General features: G+C 37.9%; 1 protein-coding gene and 1 non-coding gene across 2 annotated transcripts in view; one reads left to right on the top strand and one right to left on the bottom strand.

The window, feature by feature from the left end:
* Positions 1-25,324, top strand: part of LOC106077982 (potassium voltage-gated channel subfamily H member 6-like) — a 383,405-nt gene that overhangs the window by 176,383 nt on the left and 181,698 nt on the right. The window lies entirely within an intron of this gene.
* LOC129924078 (U6 spliceosomal RNA) lies at positions 3,932-4,033 on the bottom strand. Its single transcript, XR_008775992.1, has one exon. It is a non-coding gene; the product is annotated as a U6 spliceosomal RNA (small nuclear RNA).

Here is a 25,324-nt window from a genome sequence, read left to right as displayed (position 1 = left end):
CTGGACTTTTATCCACAACGTTGTCAGGGTTCATCTGGACTTTTATCCACAACGTTGTCAGGTTTCATCTGGACTTTTATCCACAACGTTGTCAGGGTTCATCTGGACTTTTATCCACAACGTTGTCAGGGTTCATCTGGACTTTTATCCACAACGTTGTCAGGGTTCATCTGGACTTTTATCCACAACGTTGTCAGGGTTCATCTGGACTTTTATCCACAACGTTGTCAGGGTTCATCTGGACTTTTATCCACAACTTCTTTAGCAGTCATTTTACATTCTCTTATCATTTTCTTATGTTTCCATTATATCGCTACTACATTTCTTCACATCGCTTTCTATTATTAGAAATCAAAAGCTGAAACAAAAAAAAATTATTTAAAAATTTGTTTTAAAAGACAATACCTCCTATATGCAACTTATGGTTTTTCTCTTAGACTTTAATGAATGTTAGATGTTAAAAAATAGAACATTTTCTACGCCCCCCCCCCTTCTTCCATAGAAAGAGTCCTGGTAAAGCGAATGTATAGATCTAGTACACTTTATACTATTCCAATGATAAGCATTTAGATCTGAACTAGACTAGAAAAGGGATGCGCAAACTGTTCCTGAACATTCATTTATTAAACTCTTCAGAAAAGCCTTGCCTTCGGAACTTCCAGAAAGCGATAGTCATTTCAAGAATGCGATAGTCCTTTCTAAGCCAATGATGGATCAAACCTTGAATCCTAGATCTAGATCTCTAGTCAAATTTAAATTTCTTTCATTTATTTTTACTTGAAAAAGGATAACGGCCAAGCTAGAGTTTTCCCCGTGTGGCCAAAAAGCAAGTAATTTTTTTTTTTCAGCGATATATATCAACTGTTAAATTTCTAGAAAAAATCGTTCGAGCCGCTTTTGAGATCAGCGTCCAGGTTCAAATCTCCATGAAGTTATGACTTGAATAGAGGCATTGTAATAAAGAGCAGATTAGTGTTATTAACAGTCTGTGTGAAAATCCACAATGTATAAACAGATGGTAGCTATGGAATACAATACATTGGCTCAATGTAAAATTGAAGTCTTAACTACATCACCGCAGATGGTAGCTATGGAGCTATGGAATACAATACATTGGCTCAATGTAAAATTGAAGTCTTAACTACATCACCGCAGATGGTAGCTATGGAATACAATACATTGGCTGAATGTAAAATTGAAGTCTTAACTACATCACCGCAGAACAGTGTACGTAAAGCGTTTAACGTTTTTACCTAATTTTTTTTCCCCTTTGAACCGTCTCGGCGTTTAAACCCCCCACCCCACCCCCACTTTCTCCCTCTCCCGCCTTCGTGTGGACAGCATAACATGGATGGGAAAGGCACCAGAAGGACAGATTCCTGATGATGATGATGATAGCTGGATCTGATGGAAATGTTTCGCTCACATGTCTTACATAGAGAGAAAAAAATAGAGGTTGGAGGGAGGGAGGTGGCGGGGAAGGATGGGTGGAAAGAAAATGTAAAAAGGAGAAGACAACTCGAAAAAACAGAGAGTACTTGGCGCTAGGAGACACTCGCTTCTTCCCCCTTCTAGCCATGGGTCAATAACTCTGTGTACATTAGGCTTTTACGGTTCCTTTCTTTATTTCACACCCAAAAATTTGAGTCTACTTCTTTTTAAAAATTTAGATTTATAAGAAAAGTAGCCATGGGTACCCGTGTATGGGTCGGTTGTTTTAAATAGTTATGCCATTCTGTCTGGAATGTCAAATTAGTGTTTTCTTTTCTTATTCAATAATTATACAGTGACAAAGTCAATTTAAATAGCCGATACTTTCAATTTACAATTGCAACATGCAGTATCCACCGGCTTCTCTTATTGATTTCCTTCAAGGCTGTATATTGTTTACTTCCTTATTAAGTAAAATCCCCCTTTCAGACCTTGTGATCTATAGGGCAGATGCTGTAAAGGTCATCTGTTTCTTTGGCCTACGGTTAACGTGGTTGTCACGTGGCCATCAAAACGATCAACCGCCTTTACTTTACCCAGATTAATGTCAGGTACTCATTGGAGCTGGGTGGACTCAGAGGTGCCAAAAAATACCAAAATTAAAAATCCCAGTCTTCACCAGCATTCAAACACGGGACCCCCTGTTCAGAAGCCAAGCGCTCTACCGCTCAGCCACCGTGCCTCCGTTTATTTCCTTATTAGATTTTGCAAATTCATAATACTTCGACCATACCTCCTGTACACTTTCAATATAACTGTCCGCATTTCAACTACCCCCATTAGGCAAGTGTATTCTAGCATGTGTTACGTTTGATCAAGTGTTACAAATTTTTCTTAAGATTGAGGTTATAAATTCTATTTCAACGTACTAATTTTAAATTGTGTAAAAAAAAACATTTTAAAACATAGATTTGAGCCTCAGAGTGACACGGTACTGATTGAGCTAACCTTGTGTTATTCAAAATTTTTTGGGGGGAAATTACGTACTAAAACTAAAAGAAAGTATAACTTTGTAATTAAAAAAAATGGGGAATGTACTTATTGAACAGGTGAAGTCGAAATTAAGAATCGCTTTCGATAAATTTAAGTTTCGATCATGAAATGTGCTTAGTTGTTCTAGGCACACGGAAGATAATAACTGGTTAAATGTATATATCTTTACGTACACGGCAAGTGGGAGAGTTACAGGTATGTCAACCAGTGCCCTTGGACTTATATATATATATATAGATGGTAATCTTTTTTGTGTTTTATTTAGACTATACTTTCACAGTAACACATAAGACCAACAAGTTTATACATTTACGTCCAGACCATATAACACTATTGAGCGATGAAGGTTATCGAGATACAATTCATAGTTCATTATCATTTACACTGTTCATTGTCATATACTTGTGAGCATGCACATCTATCACATATGTGATCGCATCCCACACGAACAAAGTCCTTGAACCTGGGATTCTTTTGAAAGTAAATGTCTTTAGTTACTACTGAAGTCCTTGAAATTGGGATTCTTTTGAAAGTAAATGTCTATAGTCACCATGGAAGCCTAAAACTCCGAGACACATAATGCAAAATGTAGTGGTTTTTTTTTTGCTTCTTTGTTTTTGTTTTTTTTGGTGGCGTGTTTACTAGCTAACGGATCAGCGTGAATTCCAAATGTAAAAGTTTTTAGGTCCAGCAATGTGTACTTAATACTGTGATCATCAACAGCAAACAATGTTCCTGGACATCACTTAATCATCATCACGCTGTGGATGTGGCTTGTGTTCTGCACCAAGAAGAACTTTATTACTATGACCGTTTATAGTACGTCATGAGTAGAGAAACCTACAAGTTGACAGAATGGGCTCCGTTCTCCATTAGTCCATAACTGTAATGGTGCTCTTTGTTTTTCAGTAGTTTAAAAGGTTTTACAACGTCAAAAAAATAAGAAACCAAAGGAAATAAATTTCATGGTCTCTCATGACAAGTAACATGCTACCTCAGACATTGTTCATAGTTCATTTGGTTGTCCTATTTCCCGGCTGTAAACATCATGGCTATTGTTCTCTGTTGTAGACACATTTACGAACATATGTATTATACATGTGCTCACATGCCAAACGATGAAACAGGGATTGTTTTGAATGTAAATGTCTTTAGTTGCTACGGAGGACTGGAAGCAAAAAGAAAATCCTGAGGAACACAATCCTAAATATTTTTGTTGGTGCGTTCACCAGCTGACAGATCAGCGTGAATTCCTATTGTTCTACTGTTTTTATGTCCAACACTATATACTTAAAACTGAGCAAATCAACGCAAACAATGTTCCTGGACATCAAGTTGCGGATGAGGCGTGTGTTCGGCGCCATTGTATACAGGTCCAAAGGAACTTTATAAATTTGACCATTATCGGAGAAACCTCTACAAGTTGGCAGAGCTGCATCGGTTTCTAATTGTTATGGAAGGCTTTACAAATTTGCACGTCATTCTTGCGCAGGGGCCATGCTAATCTCTTCTGTATTATTCTAATTTTAGTATATTAAACTGCGTTAATGGTACTCTGGAATGTAAGAGTATTTAAGCTGACCGACTACCAAAAGAAAAAAATGGTTTGCAAATAGAATTAACCATTTAGAGTGCAAAATAAAATGACTTTCAAAAAGATGCATATTATGATTTTTCATGATTACTTTACCATTAAACGTGATAGTTTATTTTGTCTATAAAATGAATCGTATAAAGTAGTTAAGAAGTAGAACAGCCGAATAGTTAAATGGGATGAATAAAGACTTAGTGCCATCATCTATTCCAGTCTCGGAACTTTTAAAACTTTTTTTTCATTGGTAAGATCGAGCAGATAAGTAAATGTAAGCCAGTCCCGATCACCACACATTGATCACTATCCCATCTTTGAAATTTGTTTTTGTTTTTGCGATTTCTTTGTGAGCATTTTAGAGGTGCCAAATAGATCTTGTAATCTTGATCCTGTCTACTTCCTTGCTCCTTGAGGTATGAGTTGGTCCAAGAATGGTCCTATGTCTACTTCCTTGCTCCTTGAGGTATGAGTTGGTCCAAGAATGGTCCTATGTCTACTTCCTTGCTCCTTAAGGTATGAGTTGGTCCAAGAATGTCTAAGATTATCAACTCCTCATGCATTGTACAGCAGCATTCAAGCAAGCATTCGTCCAATCAAATCAAATATGGACCCAGTATCAAATCTTTACTTCCTATCACAGCTTCATGGGCGAATCATCACAAATTTTGTTCCATCTGGAACGTACTGTCTCTTGGAAGAGTTTTACTCTTCATACAGAGAGTGTAGCTGAGAGACAGCGGTGGCCAGGGTACTAAATTACCGACTCCGCCCTTGAGACGTAGGTCATATCAGTGGCGTAGCTAGGGTGGGGGAGGAGGAGGGAGAATTTGAAAATTCCCTTGGCCCCCATTTGAGGGCGGCCCCCAAATGAGTGTTTCTTTACATATAAAATTTAATAATACGCAGAATGCTGGGGCCCCCAAAGAGGTCAAGCCCCCCGGGACCCCAAACGATGGAAAATTCCTAGCTACGCCCCTGGGTCATATCTCAATTTTTTCCATGCTGGGCAAATCGGAATCCTTTGACTCAATAGACCACGAAATTATGATAGCCAGATTCTCTGTCAATTTTTAGCCAAATTAATTTCTAACAGAAAAATTGTAGATCTCAATATCCAGGTAGATTGTAGGAACTCCAAAGATGCAAATATAGGCAGTTTTAGTACCCGTTAATGTCTTTATCGCGTTATATACGTGTCAAGATCAACTGAATGACAATAAGATGGTTTTTTTTATATCCCAGAAGTCACGGTAGTGCTAAAAATAGCCAAGGGAAAAATGTTTTAAACGTCAAAACAACGAGCGTCTTGGAAAATTCGGAAATATTCTGAGATCCGAGGGCATAGAAAAAGGATAAATTGTAAACTTCTAGTTCATAAAGTTATTCCGCTTCACTTCATTTCTAGTTCAGAGAGTTTGTTATTTTAACAAATAATATTGTCTGTCGATACTTGCAGTACTTTATGTGCTTATTGATATAATGATTCTTATTTGGGAAATGAAAAGATTTTATTGTATAAAGTGGAGCCCCGCTCTTGTACAAAAATATTTAAATTCCCGGCTTCAGTGTTTCCCAAACTTTTTCCTTAACGGAACACTTTGCACGTTCTGAGCATTTAGCGGAACACTTTTCTTATTTTGTAGAGAGATTAATTCAGGTGGTGGCCTACACGTTATTTGCTCCAGTACTTCATGGAGCACCTACTCAGGTTCCGCGACCACATTTTGGGAAATACTGGGTTACTTTGTATCATGGGACTTGTTTGAAAGTACCAATTATTTCTATGAACCAGCGCAAAAGAATGAATGGTTGCCTAGTCGTCTGGTAAACTCTCAGGTCTTAAGCCTCGATGGTTCCGGATTAGGACCTGCCTTCAACCTTCAGCTTCCCTCGCCGTCCTGAAAGAGGTCAGGTCTGGGATGTAGTGTTTTGTTTAATTTTAGAGGAACACCAGAAACAAGTAAAACAATAGAAAAACAAAGCAATAAAAAAAAAACAAGAGCTCAATAGTGGACATGTAAATCAAAGCAAAAAAAAAAAAAAAAACAAGAGCTCAATAGTGGACATGTAAATCAAAGCAAAAAAAAAAAACAAGAGCTCAATAGTGGACATGTAAATCAAAGCAAAAAAAAAAAACAAGAGCTCAATAGTGGACATGTAAATCAAAGCAAAAAAAAAAAACAAGAGCTCAATAGTGGACATGTAAATCAAAGCAAAAAAAAAAAACAAGAGCTCAATAGTGGACATGTAAATCAAAGCAAAAAAAAAAAACAAGAGCTCAATAGTGGACATGTAAATCAAAGCAAAAAAAAAAAAAGAGCTCAATAGTGGACATGTAAAACAAAGCCAAAAAAAATGAGCTCAATAGTGGTGTCACGGATGAATGTGTGTATATATGTATAATCTATTTTTACAATCTGCGCGAATTACCGGAAGTGTGTTTTCTTGTCAGAGGTTGATCAGACAGAGACCATTGTGAGATATGCAGTAAAGCTGATTAAAGTTTATGTGTTTGATCTAGTGGTTTCATTGTTTTATTTCGTTAACTAGAACTGAACCAGGGACACCTAGACGTATCGAGACCTAAGGTAGATTCTATCAAGTTATGATTATAAATATAAAAGAAAAGCTGTGACAAGTAGACATGTAAAACAAAGCAAAAAAAAAAAAAAAGAGCTTAATAATGAACATGTAAAACAAAGCAAAAAAAAATAATAATGGACATGTTAAACACAGCAAAAAAAAACAAGAGCTTAATAGTGGACATGTAAAACAAAGCAAAAAAACGAGCTTAATAGTGGACATGTAAAACAAAGCAAAAAAAAACAAGAGCTTAATAATAGACATGTAAAACAAAGCAAAAAAACAAGAGCTTAATAGTGGACATGTAAAACAAAGCAAAAAAAAAAACAAGAGCTTAATAGTGGACATGTAAAACAAAGCCAAATTTGTTGATCGGACGATTACTTGCATCGGCAGCTGTATTGAGGTAAGGAGCCCACTATGAAGATGTTGAGGACCACTGCTCCACTTTGCTCGTTAGCCCATAGATTCACTTCGTACCGGCTTAATTGACTTGCTCGGAGGTATGCTGGGATCGTGGTCAATACTATCTTTTATTATGAATGCCCTGCTGAAGAAAAGGTTGTTGTTTTTTTTTAAACAAGTTAAGGTTTAGATTTGAGACAGCGGTCAATAGAGTCTAGAATAGAATATAAGCGGTCAAATTAAATGAAGCTGGTAATCTTTCAATATGTGATTGGTGCATATCTGTTTAATGTTAGGATTGATGACTGGTGCATATCTGTTTAATGTTAGGATTGATGACTACCATCGTGGATGTATGTAATTTGGGTCGGTCTGAGGGTCACTAACATCTTCCATTTTGTCTTTTTCAGTATAATACCTAATGTGAAACTATCACAATTGCCTTATTTTATAAGTAACAAAAGCTCAAAACGAAGATAATTGCGTCCTACGCTAACCTTGTCTTAATCTAGTCGAGCATGTTAATTTAAGCTAAAGCTCTTCTAAGCTATTGGTTTTTCTTGGCTGATTCAGGCAACCCGTTCCGTGCTATAATGACACTAAGAAAGAATGAGAGATAAAAAGACTTAATTCTACCATATTTTTTAATGTGTTTAATGTGTTTCATTTCATGCTGCTGTTTGACGTTATGTTGTTTGAAAACAGCCACAAACAGCTTTACATGTCAAACAAGTTCCACAAAGTAAAGTCAAGATCTGTCTACTTTTCTTCAAAGTATTACATCAGAGTCTAATTTTGTTTTCTTGGGAACTCCCATGTAATTAACACTCACAAATTAAATGGTACGGTACTTGTGTTGATATCAAATGACGATATAAAATAATGCAGCACAAGATGTCAAGGACACGTCTAGCTCAAAACAGCGGAATTTCAGAAAATAAATAATAATTGTAGATTCGCCTAAAAAATAAAACAAAACATTATGAATATGAGAATTGCAGAGAATGAAATCAATGCAAGAGAGAGTGACAGCGGTAACTAAGGGACATACTTTTTCAACTTTCTTTTGTGTGATCGTCTTTATTTTGGTCCGATGTTTCGGCTGACTGGCTAACACCACGTCGCTTGCCGGATGTGGCCCGCAGGCCGTATTTTGGTATTTTGCGCTTCATTGCCTTACACTTAACTCTAAACTAGCACTAATCTCAACTTTAACGGTATGGAAGCCGTAAATGTGCACATTATCAGGTAATATTCAAAGTCCGCACACTAACGGAGCAAATCAGTTGAAGACTGTCTGCACATTAACGGATTTCGCAATTTAGCGACAACATGGGCATTAATGTGAATGGTGCGCAATTGGTAAATACTAACAGTGGTGCCTAGAGCAGAATTTTGAAATACTTTAATAATAATGCTGACTGTGGGGTTCTCCTTTCATAGTCATATCCAACATTAGATCAAGATCATTTTAATAAGGAATATTCTAATAGAAATTTTTATACAGGCAATGAACTTGATGGAGGCGTGGTGGGTGATCGGTAAAGCGCTTGGCTTCTAGAAGAACTGGGGGTCCCGGGTTCGAATCCTGGTTAATTTCGGGATCTTTGGCCGCCCCCGAAACCACCCAGCTCTAATGGGTACCTGACATTAGTTGGGTAAAAGTAAAGGCGGTTGGTCGTTGTGCTGGCCACATGACACCCTTGTTAACCGTAGGCCACAGAAACATCTGCCCTTAAGATCACAAGGTCTGAAAGGTGAACTTTACTTTAGTAACATCTGACATTAAATCATTTTAATAACGCACATTTTAATAGCGATTCCCATACAAGAACTTACTAAATTTTGAGACGATGAATTTATATTTGCTGAACTGATGTATAATACAATGAACAGTGTAAATGCTCATAAACTGTTTTTATCGATACCCTTCATGTTTAACCTTTTAAAAGCTCAGCTTCTTTACAAGTGTGCATACAAAATGGAATTACAATACAAGTGTTTAGAGGCTAGACTACCACACGCGTGTTAAGAGGTAACAGTGTTTATATTGACGTGTGTGTGTTTTGTGTGCTATTGTATATTATAAGATAAGTATTATCCGAATAATCCAGATTTTTTTTTAAAAAGGGCAAACAACTTGTAGTTGTTGGATACTTCTGATATTCCTGCTGAAAATGTTAATACATGCATTGAAGATCCATGGGCGGATCTTTCCGAGGCCGCTAGCGAAAACTATTTTTGTCATACTAATCTTGTGGGGGTTTTCTTATGGTTTCTTATAGTTTCCCAGTTCTCTATTTAAGATGTCTTAAAAGTTAACTAAACTATATTTCACGTACCTACATATAAACAAAACGCACGCCAAACATTAGATTCATCTATATAGAGATACAATCCAATACCTGTTTCATGCAACCCATTCACTGCAAGCAGAACACATCCACGACCTTGGGATCCACGGACGATTGGTCACAAGCACTTTTCAGTTGATTTAATACTTTTTTAAAAAATTAGGACTAGACACCAAAAACTGTAAAATACTTCCAAGCTACCCCAAGACTCATATTCAATGTACTATTTCAACAAAACACTAGGGCTAGACACCTCAATTCCACGCAACCCCAAGACTCATATTCAATGTACTATTTCAACAAAAAGAACTAGGGCTAGACACCTCAATTTGTACAATACTTCCACGCTACCCCAAGACTCATATTCAAGGTATTATTTCAACAAAACACTTGTTGATTTAGATATAGATTCAGGCAGGTTTTCATTCACTGCGTAGATTTAGTTTTGAGCCTTTTTTACTTTTTTTTTTCTGGATCCACCTAATTCACTTCGCCTAGGGGCTAAAATTCCCGAAGGCCGGTCCTGGAGCGGGGCACACACTTCTGACTTTCAGAAAGGACCATAGACCTCAGACGACGAAAATACAGCATAACCTTAGGCAAAATATGCAGGTCACAACTGGGTTTGAGTGATCAAAAATAATGTCAATAAATTGCACCTGAGTCGTGGAGACAAAAAAAAACTAACTGTCCTTTAGCCGCGAAACAAACAATTTAAATCACACATTTAATGATCGAATTGAAATCTCCTAGATCTAATACATTTTCATAATCTCAGATTACGCCAAGCGTATGACAACTAAAAAAAAAAAAGGCTGCCCATCGTTTTCTCTTAATTTATCAGTAACGACAATCTCGATAAACAAAGTTGTATGAAGTCTCCGAGATTCACATCAATCGATTCTCTCCCTTGTTTATTTAGAGCTCTTGTGAGAAGGGGAAAAAAAACAACTCGGTCAATTAAAAGTAAATGTAATTTATTTTCATCTTGTTTTAAAAATAAATGTGGATCTAGATTTATTAATTTCTATGCAGGTTGGTTCGAGCAAACAGGAACAAGAAACGAGATGGGAAGAAAGAGAATATAATGTTTTTATTTGCTGGCACTCTGTAGGCAGTAGGCATCTATCGTGACACTATTGTTAAAATACGAAGATATTCTTGGGTCACAGCTAGGTTACTTTTCAAAATGCACACAAACATTATACAGTCATTGCCACACGGATTCGTACACACTAATTATCATATTCCTTTTAACATGAAAGAAAATGAAAAAACTTTAAAAAAAAAATCAACAAAGCTTGTACGAAGTGCAATTGTATCAATTAGTTTGGACCAGTCATGTCATTAGATTTGAAAAAGATCTAGCCCAACATCTATAAATCTGTGCGATTAGAAATGTTTCTACGAATTGTTTTCTTTAACACGCTATTTGATGCGTTGAGCTTTCTCAGTACGCTGTGATCCTGTCACTGTTCGCTGTGATCCTGTCACTGTTCGGGACCAGTTGGGAAAATTGGAGGCGGGGGGGGGGAAGGTATCTGGGGGAATTTTTACCGTATTCCCTTTTTTAAAGCATTTATTAAAAACTAAAAAGGAACCGACCTATTCGAACTCATTCTCAAGCCTCCTCAAGCCGACATACTGACCACTCTGCTAGCGAAGCGACTTTGAAAATAGAAGATTGTATGGTTATCTATTGTTTGTTAAAACGTACTTTAGAGCTGCAAACTATATAGGGGACTAATTCAGCTTATATAACCTTTAAGTCAAGTACAATTTCTTTCCCTTCTTCGATATACCAAAGAAAATAATTAATTACCAATAGTGAATTAACTAATTGGTTAATTTTTTTACAATTGATTATTGTGTTGTCAGGTAAAATAAATAATTGTGCAAAATTTCAGCTTGATCCGAGATTGAGTGTCGGACAAATAACGTGTTCAAACTTTTGGCCAGACAGACAGACAGACAAAGTATAGTAAAAAGACAGAGTCAGTTGATATACAAGTATAGTAAAAAGACAGAGCATATCACCCCTCCTTTACTTACACCGCTCCATCAAGAAAACTAGCTTCTTATTTCTAGCTATTTTAAGATCATTCAACATAGCGAAATTGTTAAAACTAAAATATTTTAAATAAAGAAATGCTCTCTTTGAAATAAAATAATACTATTTTGGATATCAAACATGTTTCTTGTTTATTCTTTGAACCCTGTTTAGCCTCTTCCGTCTAATGTTGTCAGCTCAAGCCTGGAGGATGATTGATTTAGGGAAAATAAGATTAGATTAAGCTTTAGATGACATTAGACAAAGAGATGTGCTTGTATTGTTGTAACTCCGCTCCCGCGCCGACACTGATGGTGCGCATCAGAGCACAGTTCAACAGGAGAGGAAGAGATGTTGATTCTACAGGAAGGACTGTTGTAGCTCCGGCTGAAGGGATCTGCAGTTTATGGGAGTCCGAACAGTCTGGGACTAAGTGCTGCCCTGCGTGATACCAGTGAACTGTTTGGAGGACCTGGAGTGACACTGGGAAGTGTGTCGGTGGTCTGTTCTAGAGTAGGACTTGTAGAACTTAAGACATGACTACCTGTGACTTGAATGCTAAAGTCCATATCTATTTGTTTCAAGCTGTAAATAACTATATCTTCGACTATTACCTCCCTCCTTCCGTTGAGTGCTTGCCTTAGATCAGGCGTTCTCAGCCTGTGGATCGCGATACCCTTGGGGTCGTTTAAGGCCATTGAAAGTATGGCCTAATCCATGGGCGTAGCCAGGATTTTTTTTCGGGGGGAGGGGGTTTAGGGGGGGGATTTTTTCTCCCCCCTCCGCCCCCCCCCCCCCTCGCGAAAAAAAAATATTTGTATGTATGTGTGTGTGTGTGTTCATAATCTTTATTACATTCTGACCCTTCATTCTTTTGGAACACGTTTATTGTGCCCTAGAATAGGTTCTTCCTGGAGTTAGTGAAAAATTGTTGACTCCCCGCCATTGCCAGCAAGGGGCTCTGGGGGAGCTCTAGGAGCTCAACCTAGAGCGGGGCGGAGCCCCGCCGCCAAGCACTATTTCTGGCATAGAATGTCAACAAAATGCATATTCTGAGGTATCTACAGTGCATTTTCCTGCTATTAAAAAGTCTTATTTCAAAAATGTATGTGCTATTTTTACTGACTAAGACCCTGCCGCGCCGTTCGGCGCATTTGCTGTCAAGCTGTTTCCACAAAAATCTGTCACTGGTAATTTCTGAAGCCTCTTCCCACCTGCTCCGAGGACCTCCATGAATGTGTGGTGCCAAGTTGTACTAGAATGTCATCGCAACTCTTATTATGCGTAATTTATTTTGTCGGAGAACATGTCTCGCAAACCTCATGCGACGCTCTGTCACAATTTTACTAAGGTGTCGACTCCCAGTTCGGCATAGGATTTCCTTGACTTAGACCCGTTCTCAATAGCTAACTCCTAAAATCTGTCTTAGCCATCTTTGTTGAGCCACATTTAGTGTTTTTCAATTTCGGCAGATGACTATTCACTGCACTTTATTAATGGAGCCCCGCCACTGGTAGAAATGTAACCTCTCTTGGATACGCTCTTGGAATTTGGTGAATGTAGTTTGCTTTAAATTTAATATCGAAAATTAGAGTTTTATCGTCAAAATCATCTGTTAGAGGTTTTAAACTAAAAATCTCAAGACTTTGTTGTAGTTTTTTAAATTCAAAACCCTATTTAGCTACGATCATAGAATTTGGTAACTATAGTTAGCTTTAGAGTAATATTGAAATAGAGGTTTTCCACCTCAAAACGCTCTGTAGGGGGATTTTAAACTCAAAACCATCTGGAGGAAAGGAGTTTAAACTCAAAACCCCCAATTCGCTTGGCTACGCTCAAATAATTTTAGTGTGTAATTTGCTTTTTTTTATATTGAAGAGGTATTTTTTAGCATCAAACCCTTGTGAAGGGTGGATATGAACTCAAAACCCCTTTTGGCAACGCTCATAGCATTTTGAGTGCGTAATTTGCTTTTTTTTTTTACACTGATGATGTATTTTTTAACTTCAAATCTCGCTGGCGGGGGGTTTAAACTCAAAACCCATATGGCTACGCTCTTAAACTTTAGAGTGTGTAATTTTTTTTTTTTTTTTTTTTTATTGAAGATATATTTTTTAGCTTCAAACTCCACTGGAGCGGAGTTTAAACTTAAAACTGAGTCAAAACCCATTTAGCTACGCTCATAACATTTTGAGTGCATAATTTGTTGTTTTTTTTCATATTGAAGAGGGGGTCTATCGTAAATTTTAAAGGGGGTTTTAAAATCAAAATCTTCCTTAACTGTGCACTTGGAATTTGGGGATTATCGTTTGCATTTTTTGTGTGTTTTGTTTTATAGAAGAGAGGGATTTAACTGCAAAAACCCCTGGTAGGGGGTTTCAAACTCAAAACCCCTGGTAGGAGGTTTTAAACTCAAAACCCCCTGTTAGGGGTTTTAAACTCAAAACCCCCTGGTAGGGGTTTTAAACTTTAAACCCCCTGTTAGGGGTTTTAAACTCAAAATCCCCTGGTAGGGGTTTTAAACTCTAAACCCCCTGGTAGTGGTTTTAAACTCAAACCCCTTTAGCTGTGCTGGGGCAAGTGATAGTTTAATATTAAAATCTCACCTAAAATTAACAAAATCAAAGCAAAAAAACATGTCACTAAATTCCGTCTCCCCCCCCCCCCCCCCCCCCCGTGGTAGGGGGTTTCAAACTCAAAACCCCATGGGGTTTTATACGGGGCAAGTGATGGTTTAGTATTAAAATCTTACATAAAATAAAGAAAATCAAAGCAAAAAATCAGTCACTAAAGTCCGTCTCCCCCCCTCCCCGAGGGGGGGATTTCATTTCGGGGGGGGGGTTTGAACCCCAAACCCCCCCCCCCTGGCTACGCCCATGGCCTAATCTAAAATGTAAAACGTGACACATACAAAGTTTTTTTTCAACGGAATTTTCTATTTTTATTGTTATTCGAGGATAGATGTAGCAGACAGCAGAATCAGAATTAATTTCAAACATTTTAATTGTCGCAGCAGAACAAATTTCAACAGTTTAAATAAATGCGCTTAATGCATAACGCCTGGTCGTGCTGTAAAGCTCTGGTATGTCGTACGTAAGGTTAAGAGTCATTATTAATCATCAATAATTAATAAGATATAAGTGAAGTTTAAGGTTCGACACTTATAAAGTTTAAAACACTTTATACTGCATATACAAAATTTGTTAAATCTGTAATATCTGAATCAAAATGTGTACGTTTTGAAAAAGGTTGAACAGCGCATCCATAAATTTGAATTTTAATACGTAAACTTTCTATAGAAATGCATAACGTATTGGACAACATGAACCTTGAATGAACTTCTAATTGTAGTAGGGCAGGAAAGCTTGGGCCTTTCGTAGTGCTCTGGTAAGAAACTCTGTTGGGGCCTGTCGTAGTGCTCTGGTAAGAAACTCTGTTGGGGCCTTTCGTAGTGCTCTGGTAAGAAACTCTGTTGGGGCCTTTCGTAGTGCTCTGGTAAGAAACTCTGTTGGGGCCTGTCGTAGTGCTCTGGTAAGAAACTCTGTTGGGGCCTGTCGTAGTGCTCTGGTAAGAAACTCTGTTGGGGCCTGTCGTAGTGCTCTGGTAAGAAACTCTGTTGGGGCCTGTTGTAGTGCTCTGGTAAGAAACTGTGTTGGGGCCTGTCGTAGTGCTCTGATAAGAAACTTTGTTGGGGCCTGTCGTAGTGCTCTGGTAAGAAACTGTGTTGGGGCCTGTCGTAGTGCTCTGGTAAGAAACTGTGTTGGGGCCTGTCGTAGTGCTCTGGTAAGAAACTGTGTTGGGGCCTGTCGTAGTGCTCTGGTAAGAAACTATGTTGTTGAACGTAGTGCTTCATAGCTTCCATAGAGTTCAAGCTCTCTCCCCGCAGCTCTTGGACAATCTCGTAAGACATTCACCACTGTTTCCTCTGCCTGCCCCATCAGTTTGTATGTCAATTGTAGCGAAGTTATTTAAGTCGAATTATCAGTGATGCCATTTGCTAATTCTTTTTGCGGACAAAATTTCATCAAACTTTCCAAATTACTTAACATCCCATGTGCACATGCCAGAACTCCAATGAAAGTCAAAAGTTGAGGATGTTTAGGAAACAGAAATAGTTTATTGAACTCATTAATAAAGATGCAGCGAAAAATGTCTCTATAAATACACAAATCTGGATCAAGTGTTTACAGTCATGTCCCAATTTGTCTCTGTTGCACCTTCTTCTTCTTCTTATCTTATCTTATATGATACAGACGTTACTTCAAAAAAGAAGATGATTACGTCCTACGCGTCATGCATTTAGTCATGCATATTAACCAATGACTTAAATTCTGCCAAGTCACTGGTTTTCCTGGCTAGCTCAGGCAACCCATTCCATGCTCTAATAGCACTAGAGAAGAAGGAGTGTTTGTACAAATTTGTCCTAGCATATGGGACGAGGAATGTGCCTTTATCTTTGTGTCTTTCAGAGTATTTTATTAAATTTTGTTTTTGTATTTGAAGATTATGGTTCAGTGTTTTATGTATGATTGCTACTTTACTTTTGAGCCTTCTGTCCTGAAGGCTTTCTAAATTTAGTGATTTTACTAAAGGTGTTACTCTAGTCAAATGTGAATATTCGTTTGTTATGAATCTCACTGCTCTATTTTGTGTCTGTTGAGTTGAGGGGTCCCAAACGGAGGATGCATATTCTATTATTGGCCTAACCAAGGTTAAATAACATTTTAGTTTTATGTTATTATTTGATTATAGAAATTTCTTTTAATAAATCCTAATGCTTTGTTTGATTTTTTTTGTAGTTTAATCAATATGTGGATTCCATGACAGTTTTTCATTTTCATCACCTAGGTATTTTGCGTTTTTAGTCTGTGTTACTGGTTTGCCATGAATAAGATAAGTGGAATTAATTTGTTTTAGTTTTTTTGTTACTCTTAACAACTGACATTTTTCTGGGTGGAAAGACATGCTCCAATTTGATTCCCATTTCTGTAATTCATCTAATTCTCTTTCTTCAAGTTGCAATAATACATTATTTGCATAACAGCCTGTTCATTATCACGTCTAAATACAGAAAATCGTCACATGTGTATGCTATGTGAATAATATGAATTAGAAATAGTAAGATAAATAAATGCCTATCATAAAGAGATATTAGCTCATTTATGTATATATATCTATTTCAAGAATATAATTACATATTGTTTCATGATTAAAAAGCTTTGGCAATACAGATCAGATTTACTGTTGGAGGGGGGTCGCGGCATAGTGAGAAATTGTAAAAAGGGGTCGCCGAGCAAAAAAGGTTGAGAACCGCTGCCTTAGATTTACTACAGTATTAAACATTATATTATTCTGAGGGGAAAAAAGCGCGTGTATAATGAAATAAAATAACAACTTGACCTCAGTTTCGTTAACCTAATGGAACACTTTCCTTTCAATAGTTTTGTGACCCAATCATTATTCTGAAAGAAAAAAATATCGATCTATTCAATATTCGATTGCACTAGTCAAATAGCTGGAATGAATTCTAATTCTTTTTCTCTTCTATCAGTGACTCGTAGTCGAGTATTAAGGACTGCCTACTGATACTGCAACACCTGCATGCCATCATTGATTACTAGAAAGAAGAACAATAACTATTTCGGATGTGATTGATTGGGGCCGGCTCGTGTACGGACGGGTGACATCATTTGTACATTTCAGAATTTACTGAGAATAATAGAGAGAAGGGGACGAGGAACAAATAAGAACAGGATTTCGGCCTGGGACAGTTGGGACTTTGACAAATTCATCGCGATTAGAAATAATCGAAAAGGTCTCGAGTCGGGACAACTAAAAGGGGCTCTGGTTACATGAATCAATACCTAAAACAGCTAAGATTTGAACTGGCGACAGGTCGGATTTGCTGTTTAGCTTGATCATGAGGGACTGGTTATGGTTTAAGTGAATCCTAAATGAAACCTGGCCGCTTATAACCAGTCGAGTCTAATAGAGTATTGATCATTGGTTTAAGTTAGAGTGACTAAGTTGGTATCTGGCAGGGTACTGTTATGAGCTTTATCTAGTTGGCTGGTAACTCAGTGTAGAATGCAGCACTCGATAGAAAACTTAAGAAAATAAAACAAATGAGAGACTATGTATAAATCTTCTTAAGAGACCTTAAATAGACCCTAACCAGACAACAGCTATGTCTGCATTAAAAGGACAAAGTATCTAGGCAGCTGGATACTACTCATACATATTATTTTATCGGAAGACAATACTTGACACTCAACTATGAAAGCGGCATGGGTATATCCAGTGGCGTCACTAAGGGTCGGTGTAACCTGATGCGACTCGCACCACAACGCACTACCCTAGTGACGCCACTGGTATATCTTTTCGGTGGTTACTGTTAAAATAGACCCTTGAACTGAAACAAGAACACTTTTATAAAGTAAACATGTAAACAAGATTCTTTATTCACTTATCTTGACTCTCAGACTGTGCCCCGTATGTATGGGCATAACTCTTGATACAATATATCTAAAAAGGGGGATAACACACATTATTATGTGAGTGAATGTAGGGAACGTAACATACCATTAGTAGCTACGAGTCAGGCGCCACCGTTACGCAAGAGGAAGGATTGTGGATAAAGAAAAAAAATCAGTTATTTCTTAACGAACACATGAACACCGTAGAATGTATGAAACAATGAGAGGATTAGTCCCGAAAGGGACGTTCTTGGTAGAACCAGTGGACGTCATTCAAAGTAAGACGTCATCAACCTGAATAGCAGCCTGGTCGTGTAGTAAGAAGGAAGGTCCAAGACATGTCAAATGAAAAGAACACCGCGCCACTGAAATGAAATCATGAAACTTACAAATGTCGTTGTATCAAACAGCTTTTATAAGAAAAGTCGTGGATAAGCTTCAAAAACAGAAGATCTGCTTCTTTAAGTTCCTTAATCTGCAGTTTAGCACTTTGTTTTTTAACCCTTGGACTCTCAAGTTCGTTTCAGCTTAAAGAAAGATTTTTAAGCTGTGTATTTCACGACGAATCGAAGGCCACCAAACTCCAAGCGGTACCCGACATAAGTTAGGTCGGTAAAGACAAACAAAACGGTTGGTCGTTGTGCTGGCCACCCTAGACACCTTAGTTAACCTTCGGCCAAAGAAATATATGAGATGGACATCATTTTGCAGTTCAACATAACAAGTTCAGATAGGCGATAAGATAAGGTTTAATGTAGAATCTTTTCGAGTTAGTAGACTGTCGTCTAGTTGTTTGTTTGTAGTTTATTCACATTTTGCCTACGTTGTATGTCAACAAGATACATGTTGCCTATCTTGCCACTGAAGGTGTGTCAGTATGTCACTGGCAGTGACGTCATCATGTCTACATAAGTAGCTGCCTATCTCGATGTGACGTAAAGACGTCGACAAATAAAGTAGCGCTGAAATCATTTCAATACAGAGGTTTGAATAGTCCGTCCTCAGTCCGATATTTTTAGTTTCATCATACGCACAAAATAAAATTCAGTTGTTTTTTTATTTATTTATTTAATTATATTTTATAGTTGTGAATTATGAGATTTGTTCTAATTTAAATGGCACCCTGCTCGTGCGGTTTGCGCGCTGGCCTGTCGTTCGGAGTTATCGATGGTCCCGGGTTCAAACCCTGCCCGCTCCCATCCCCCGTCGTCCTGCTGGAGGTTTGGACTAGGGAGTAAACTATGTTCAACTCTGAAGGATCATCCGAAACATGGAAAAGAAACAAAAACATTATTTTACAACTCAGATATGAGTGTGTAGTTGTGTGTGGTATTGTGTGTGTGAGTGTGTAAATTTTATTCGTAATGATGAATTTACTAAGCAAGAAAGTGGCAAGTGGTATTCGGTTACTGTTGATAGCCCTGTTCCTATTGATTTAAAAAAAAATACACTTAGCGAATTGTAACTTACCAGTTTAATCGACACCTATCGTTATAGCAGACCTGACTGCAGACCTGTGACGAGGCAACAAGCTATTGCTCTCGACCTACCACTCGTTGCCACAGGTTTGGGTCTCTGCAGTCAGACCGTGTGAGTCATCGCAGTCAGACCTACTATAATGATTGGTATTGTAAATGCTTTTTTCTTCTTCCTCGTGTTTCCTAGACATTCTAAGTGCGCTCTGCTGAAAATGTTGACATAGAGAATATCGGGATATCTGGTAGAAAATTTCTTTGCTGCCTTTAAAAAGTTCCCCTTTTAGACCATGAGGTCATCTGTTTCTTTGGCCAAAGAATAACGAGCAGGGTGTCATGTGGCCAGCACAACTACCAACCACCTTTACTTCCCCATCTAAAGCCAGGTACCCATTAGAGCTGGGTGGATTTAGCGCCCTAAAAATGCTGAATTTCACAATCAGAGTTTTCGCCGAGATTTGAACCCAGGACCCCAGACTCGGAAGCCAAGCGCCCAGTCAGCCACCACGCCCTTAAGCACTATAAATGACTGCTTGAATAAAATCTCCAATAAAAAAAAAATTCTAGACCACATTGGGGGACGCAGAAGAAAGTATTACAAAGGCCCTTTCTTTTTTTTTTTTTTAGCTGAACGACGCCATCGTAACAGTTTGAGAATTAGGTTCGACGGTGACAAGAAAATTTAAAGCGACAGGCGCTAGACAGCGGTTATGTCTGCGTTAGATGGGCCAAAATATGTAGGTCACATCTAGGACTGCGTTGCCACGTGAAATAGGCCTACAAAAAAAAAACGGAGGCAAGCTTTGTTTTTAATATATGCTCAAAGTTTAAGTAAAATCTCATGCATTAAGTCACTTTTAATCCCGCATTATAATACAAAAGGTATCCACTAGGAAAGTACTCGTAAACATTTCTTTTCACTTTGTTCGTATTAGAAATGAATCGTGTTCCCTTCAATGTAATCTTTCATCTTTAGAAATGTGATATCGAGTTAGATCGAAATGGTGCTCGATTGAAAATGGCCGACACGTGTGATTACTGTTCATTATCTTTAATTAGTTAATGGAAACTTTAATTCGTGTCAGGCAGAGAACAAGTAATAGAAAGAAAGAGGGAGGAAGAGAGAGAGAAAGACATAGAGAAAGAGAGGAAGATAGAGAAAGACGGAGCGAGAGGGAGAAATAGAGAGAGAGAGAGAGTTTGAAAGCTGGGATTTAGTACTACTTATGGAATCCACTGAAAGTTGGAATACAATTACATAAAATATTTTATTTCATAAGACTTCATTTTTCCGCTTCTTTTTTTTTCAAATTGTAACTTTTTACTAAGCCAACATTGGTCCGTTCTTCATTCTACTGGACCACAGAACCACTAAAAGACCACCGTACCACAGGAGCACTGGACCACTATACCACCGGGCCTCATCCTCCATTTATTTAAATATAACTTCCCAGTTCAAACAAAGGATCCCATATCGTCTCGCGCACTGCACATAGCTACAGGAACTTCACTGTCTTTTTATAAAGTGGGCATCAGATCAGGGGAGAAGAACAAGTAATAAAAGAGCCACACTCCTTCACGAGTTATCTCTCTTTGCTGTTTCTAAAAATAAAGATGCAATATTTAATGTTGACTTTGGGCTTCTCCTGGCTTGTAAAAAAAGATTTTTTTTTTCCTACTCTTGCGAAAAAGCTTTGACTCATGAATATATTACTGGGAAAGGTATGGTTAAAGAAAATAGGCGGTGAGGGCGCCTTAGCATCACTCCTTTGCGTCTTGGTTTTATTTCCAATGTTATGTCCATCTTCCAGACACAGCAACCATTGTAGCTGGGGCCAAATAGACCGGTTAATCATGTTAAAAGGTTTAGCGAGTTTAATCTTTTAACTTTCCACGACATTTAGCGTCTCCCTTTTCATCTCTCTAACGAGTTGTCTGCCTTTCATCTCGTCTGTACACTGTCAGGAATCGCTCTCGCCCCTCCCCCCTCCCCCATTACTCTCCCGCCACCCAATCTAGGTTCCCGCCTCCGGCGCAAGGCTGTCATAATGATTCACGAATCAGTGTATTGGTAATTTTCTGAAGACGTTCGTCTCGATATAGATCCTCCTCATACCACACGACCCCTCGCCTCTTCCTCGTCCCCTTCCTGCCTGTTTTCTCAGTGTCTCACTCACTCACTCTAGTTGGCGGTAGATTTCTCATAGCATCAACTCCGATGTCCGTCGTCTGTTTACGTATTTCTTCACTGCTTCGTGGCGAGATGGAAATTGCATCAAGATTGATGAGTTCTCATTGCAGCTAAAATATATAAAGAGAAAAAAACTATGTCACGGAAATAGCCACTGTATCTACTTGACAGGGAAATAGCCACTGTATCTACTTGACAGGGAAATAGCCACAGTATCTTCTTGACATTGAAAAAGCCACATTATGTTCTTGACATTGAAATAGCCACTGTATCTACTTGACATTGAAATAGCCACTGTATCTTCTTGACATTGAAAAGCCACTGTATCTTCTGGACATTGAAAAGCTACTGTATCTTCTTGACATTGAAAAGCTACTGCATCTTCTTGACATTGAAAAGCTATTGTATCTTCTTGACATTGAAAAGCTACTGTATCTTCTTGACATTGAAAAGCTACTGCATCTTCTTGACATTGAAAAGCTACTGTATCTTCTTGACATTGAAAAGCTACTGTATCTTCTTGACATTGAAAAGCTACTGTATCTTTTTGATAGGGCAATAGCTACGATATGGAATTGGAGAGAGAGAGAGCTATACGTATATAAGAAGTTAAGCACCTATGTCTCTTCTACTACTCTTCGTCATCAGTATCATCACACTCCATATGAGGGATTGAGAGGTTCAAATCCTCTCTTGCAAAAGCCCAGGAAAGAAACCCTGCTGTCTTGCGTAGTACATAAATGTCACCATAGAGGTCGAGAATTTTTTGGTTTCCCAGACCTGTCGAGACGGACATCTTTTACTCTTAGGCAATTCTGCAAAGTAAAAATAGCTATTTTCCCTTTTCATACCTTGTGATCTATAGGGCAGATGTAAAGATCATCTGTTTCTAGGGTCGAAGGTTAACGAGGGTTTCTTGTTGCCAACAACCAACCGCTTTACTTTCACTAACTTATGTCAGGTAGAGTTGTCTATTTAGCTAGCTTTTGTATAAATAGCTGAAAAAAGTTAGTCCTAATAGCCCTCATCTGGGTTTGTTTTTTTTGTCAGACATGTGGCCGAATTGACCAGATTTTTCGCCACCTTCACTTTTAAATTTTGTAAACCATTTTTTTTTTTACATTTTAGTTATTCCTAATTATGTGCTACTATCATGTTGCTGAATAGTCTGTCATATTGTAAAGTAGTGATTCAAGATAATGACATTATTTTTCTGCATACATTGCCTTATTACAAGACATTCACATAGAGAATTCTAGAGAAAAAGAAGGAGAAAAAAAGTGTCAAGAAATAAAATCACAGAAACAAAGCTTTTAAATCTATTGGTTCTAGATCTCCGCATTCTTATCTAAAGACTCATATCGGCAAGGAATAAATAAGAATTTAGGATCAATGGTAAAATATCAAAAGGCGGTTTAGACACTGATTGCAGATCTGACAGTATTGTACAAATACAACGGCTTATGTTGTCTGCATCCTCGACAGCTTTATATCAATCGTGCAGAATCTACAACTAGTTTCAATCAAAAGCTTTAATGACTTGACCAAGTCCGACAGACCTGCTTGGAGTGTTTTAAATAAATTTTAAAATTCCTTTCTGTACCTTCTAAATATTAAAACAAAATATCTTTTAATATAAAATATATTGTTATAATTCTTGTTAAAACTTTGAGCAGCATTGAATATCAGTTTGGGGGCCGTGTGGCTGAGGGACATAACCCAGTGGTTACAGCTTAAAAGATCTTACTATGGAGAACAACATCTAGGGTTTAAACTACGTTTCTGGCCGGCTAGCCTAATTAGGAAGACATGTCCAAGGGCCCACATGTTCATTGCTTCACAAGTGGACAGGCTAACAGGTCCATAGGTCCACAGGACCACAGTTCCTCAGGTCAAATTTGTACAGCAGTCTCTAACTAGCAGGGTGTAATTAATTGCTTGATGTGTGTCTTAGGATAGAATAGAATCCTTTTTTTTAAAAAACAAAGCTTATATCAACTCACTCTGTCTGTCTGTCTGGTCAAAAGTTTGTACACGTTATTTGTCCGACACCCAATCTCGGATCAAGCTGAAAGTTTGCACAATTATTTCTTTTACCTGAAAACACAAGAATCAATAAAAAAAAATTACCAATTATTTAGATATTGGTAACAAATTACTTTGTTTCGTAGCTCAAACAAGGGAAAGTAGTAGTACTTGACTGAAGTGGTGGTATAAGCTGAATTAGTCCTTTTTCCAAAGGAAAAGAAATAGTAATTGACTGAAGTGGTTGTATAAGCTGAATTAGTCCTCTTTACAGATTGTCGTCTGATGTTTATACACATTTAATCACATGACTGATCCAAACTAATTGATACATTTAATATTAGTTTGTTTATTATTTTTTAAAGTATTTTTTTGTATTTTGCGTGTTTATTTATAAAAATGGAGACATTAATATAGGGCACTGTCTCCAGCTCCAAAGATTAAGGAAGAGTGCATATGAAGTGCCCACGCAGACCTAGTAGTGACCTATATATTTTGTCACATGCAGACAAAGCCTTTTGCAGTTTTCATTTCAAAATCAGCATGTGTCTTCTCAAATGTGTGTGATTGTGTGTCAACCTTGGTATGAGTTTTCCATCTTGTCTCTTTCAGAAGACATAAACTGGCTGTGGTTTTTCTCTAATTTATATAAATGTACTCATTGAAAATTACATTTAAAAAAAAATGTCCTCACTGGAATGATCTCAATTATTTTTTTAAGATATTCAGTTTGAAATAAAATAAGGGCGTGCCACAAAGGTCAATGGATGTTTCGCGTGCGAAAACTCCACATTTTGGAAATTCACAATATCATTAAGAAAACATTTAAAAATATAATTTTTTGAACTGTAAAGTAACTAGCTTCTTAAATAGTTACATTTAAAACTATTGGTTTAAGTTGGACTTCACAGAATTAACTGAAGAGAATTGGGAAACAACGAAGTCGAAAGGTCACAAAAGTAAGACACATTTCTTATGTCATATGCTATGACGAATTCGTATATAGGTTCTTGCTGACCTAATACCTAGTACCTTCAATGCTGTATTGACCTATAGGCAACACAAACCATAGCTGCCTTAGGTATAAGCAAACTAGGAAACCGGCAGGGGTTCTCATCCTGTGGGTCGCGAGCCCCTTAAGGGTCGATTAACGATTTTGCCAGGGTCGCCTAAGACCATCGAAAATATGGATTGTTTTTGTCTATTCTTCTGTTGCTGTGTGGATGGGGGTCGCCGCAGAGTGGGGATTGTAAAAAGGGGTCGCCGAGGTTAAAAGATTGAGAACCGCTGGCCTAGGGTCTCCTATCTTGTAGTCGCCTCGCAAAGGACGCACACAAAAGCTTGTTAAGATCTGAAAGCAGAGCTCTGTGTGGCTCTATGTCTACAAGCCTACTCTGTGGCTCTATGTCTACAAGCCTACTCTGTGGCTCTATGTCTACAAGCCTACTCTGTGGCTCTATGTCTACAAGCCTACTCTGTGGCTCTATGTCTACAAGCCTACTCTGTGGCTCTATGTCTACAAGCCTATCTGTCAGTCTCAACAAAGAGTCAGGACTTATTTATGAATGTTTAGATCTACATATTAGACTACATACGTTAGAAGACCATTGTTTCTTCCGTTTGGTGTAATGTCCAAATGTTGTTTCTAGTCTGGTAATCATAAATCATCCATGAAGCAAATCTGTGCCAT

Source organism: Biomphalaria glabrata, chromosome 18, assembly GCF_947242115.1.
Source record: "Biomphalaria glabrata chromosome 18, xgBioGlab47.1, whole genome shotgun sequence".
Taxonomy (NCBI): Eukaryota; Metazoa; Mollusca; class Gastropoda; family Planorbidae; genus Biomphalaria; species Biomphalaria glabrata.
The sequence above is the reverse complement of the archived record's forward strand: the minus strand, read 5'-3'. Positions and strand labels throughout refer to the sequence as shown.